Below are 3,040 nucleotides of genomic sequence, written 5' to 3'. Positions count from 1 at the left end.
CTTAAAGAAATGGGCTTGGGCGAGGCGTTTTAGGGGTGCTTCTTGACGCCTTGTGGCCGCCCATTCTTTCCCACACACCCGTGAAATCTTCACTGGTCTTTCGTCTCACAGCTCTGCCGGGAGCTAACATCCGGCTTCCCTCAAGTCCACAGCTTTCAGCAATTACTGCTTCTCCGTATCTACGGCACTCATCCTTCTCCATCTGTCTAAGTCCTTTCTCAAACACTCACACTGTGACCCAGAGTTCATGGTAAAAAGCCCCGCCGCTACTTGGGATGCCGACGGACGCATCTGCAGGAGCAGAGTGCTTTCTCAGGTGCGACACAGCGCAGGCTCCAACGCGCTTCGCTAACGATGGCCCCTCACTGTGTCCACTGCAGGGCCAGGGTCTGAGCAAGACGAAAGCGCAAGCACCTCGGCGGCTCGGCCTCTTCTGCCGGCTGCAGCAGCCGTGGCGCTGCCCAGCCACTTCTGCGCCCTGTCTTCACGCACAGCTGTGAAAGCTCTGTCGGTCACCTGTGCACTTCGCCCAGGCTTCTTTCCCCTCCATACCAGAGCCCGTCTGTCCCTCTTCACAGCGGCACATGCACTCTCTACAGCTGGGACATTAATTAAATGTAGTTTTGAAACAGTAAAAGTGATAGCTTCATTTGCCAATTTTCAGAATTTCTATGAAAGCATTTCACTTCCAGGAGGTTTTGGAATCACAACAAGCTTGACTAACATATGCAGCCGTAACTACTGTCACTGCGAGTGACAAGCTTTACAGCACCCCCCTGCTCCTCCTCCTTTCCTTCTGTCCAACACACACTCTCACAATTCCTATACACCTGCTCCTTCTCCTGCTCTCACACGTGGACACAGGAAGAAAGAGAAAGACAGCAGCAGATGGGGCCAGCCACACGCAACCGGCCATCCCAGCAGTGGCAAAAGCAACAGAGGAGACTCTGAAAAGCCACAGTTTCGCTACAAAAATTATGCACATGAATCTGACCTCGCTAAGTGCTAAGAAAGGCTGTGTGAATCCTGAAAGGGAAGCCTAGGCCACCCGGCACAGGGCCCGACAGGCCACTGGCTTTGGGACATCACTTTTTGTTCACTCAGTCAAAGTAGCTCACGTGTCAAAGAGAAAACATGCCAACACCGCTTGGTTGTGCTGGAAATCTGCATTAAGACAGGACAGAGATGGCCCCCGGGAAGCATGCAGTGAATGGCAAGATTTACAAAACTGACTGCTTTACTACTACTGAGATGGACCTCACGGAAAGATTTATCACTTCTAAGTTTTTCGAGCCCATGCCCCGTTAGAGACACTACAGGATGAGCGGCCAGAACCGGGATGGTTGCACGAGATCAGTTTGATCAGGGGAACTGCTGCCAATATGAACGCTTGTTCTCTCTTGAACTGTTCAAGGGAAATTGGTTCAAAGTGACTATGAGGGGCCGGGGAGATAGCTCAGTGGATAAGTGCTTCCCTGGCAAGCACAAGGACCCGAGTTCAATCCCTGGTTCCGCAAAAAAAAAAAAAAAATCAAAGTGACTACGAAAGAGCTGATGCTTTTACCTGGAACCAGATGTGGCCAAACACAGCTCACCAGACACAAGTCAGGTGAAGGAAACAAGGTCCAAAAGAAGACATGCCTGCAGTGGTTCCATGGGGGCTCACACCCCACAGCCGCACCACAGAGCCACGGCCACCAACCACAGAGTCACGGCCACCAACATAAGCCCAGCTGCCGCTGTGTGTGGGAAGCCACAGGAGGTGGGGCTCCGCTCCCTCCCCTCTGCCCACAGCAGCTCCTTTCTCTGGGAGCAAAACAGTGCCCCAATCTGCCCATGGCAGACACTTCCTCTGCTTCTGGAAAATAACCACAGCCAGCTCATCAAAGTCAAGTCTTCATGGAGGAGAAAAGAGAAGGAAAGAGTGTGAAGGAGCTCAGAAGAAAAAAGCCACATTTCTCCATCCACTTCCAAAGCACTCAGCTCTGCATTTCTTTTGCCCATGATAACAAATATTTAGGAACAAGTATTTAATTTTTCTCTACCTTCCTCCACTTACAGAACAAATGCATGAATATACAGGCGTGAAAACACACACATGTGCACACGCACACACACAGATGCTTCCTTGGGGCACCTCATTTCTTGTGAGGCAAAACAAATAAAAATAAAAATTAGTACTAAATTTCTAAAATAAATGCCTGTAAAATTTAAACTATAAATACTTCTCTAGGGCAGCCATGTCTTGTTCCTAGTTTTACTCACAAGTATTTAAGGAAAATATAAAAATACCACTAATGTGGTATTCTGGGAAAACAAAACATCAAATATTCTACTTTGTTATGATCAAAATTGTGCACTGTCCATTGGTGGTTGGTAAGCATCCTGGTGGGATGCCCTGTCTCTGGAGCTCAGAAAGGAACACGAGGCAATGAATCAATGCCTACAGCCTCCCCTCAGCCCCTCTGGAGAGGGCGATGGTGGAGATTTAAAGCATGGTAATTCAGGACTCAGCGCAGTAAGACTCCAAGGCACACAACAGCGTGAAGATGTGATTACAGCCAAATTCTTGGCATTGTTATCTTGCTCCTCCCCCAGATGTCGGAATGTCCACTGCTTACTAAGCTGCCAATTTCCACCCCAAGACAGACAAAAAGGACTGTGAAAGTGGAATTAATGTAGTATTTTAAGGTATGATTCCTATTTTGTTTGGTTTTACACTACTCAGGAGCCTGATAGATAGATAGATAGATAGATAGATAGATAGATAGATAAATAGATAGATATATTTTACAAAAATGTTCTGCAACAGCAAGACAGATAAGAAATAGTGCTGCCACTCCTGATTTGTCTAACACTAACCCTGTTCTTAAGTGAAAAGCAGAGGGCATTAGAGAGGTAGCCCACCTGTCTAAGTGCCTGCCTGGCAAGTGCAAGGACCCAGGTTCAATCCCCAGTACTGCATGCCGTGAACAGGGCACACTGTGCCAGCCCTGAAATCAGGTGTGGTGGTGCACACCTGTAATCCCAGAGAGAGAAA

At 48.3% G+C, this 3,040-nt stretch overlaps 1 protein-coding gene across 1 annotated transcript in view; it reads right to left on the bottom strand.

The window, feature by feature from the left end:
* Utrn (utrophin) overlaps nt 1-3,040 on the bottom strand; it is a 522,813-nt gene that overhangs the window by 352,458 nt on the left and 167,315 nt on the right. The window lies entirely within an intron of this gene.

Source organism: Octodon degus, unplaced genomic scaffold, assembly GCF_000260255.1.
Source record: "Octodon degus isolate 3935 unplaced genomic scaffold, OctDeg1.0 scaffold00024, whole genome shotgun sequence".
NCBI classification, from domain to species: Eukaryota; Metazoa; Chordata; class Mammalia; order Rodentia; family Octodontidae; genus Octodon; species Octodon degus.
The sequence above is the reverse complement of the archived record's forward strand: the minus strand, read 5'-3'. Positions and strand labels throughout refer to the sequence as shown.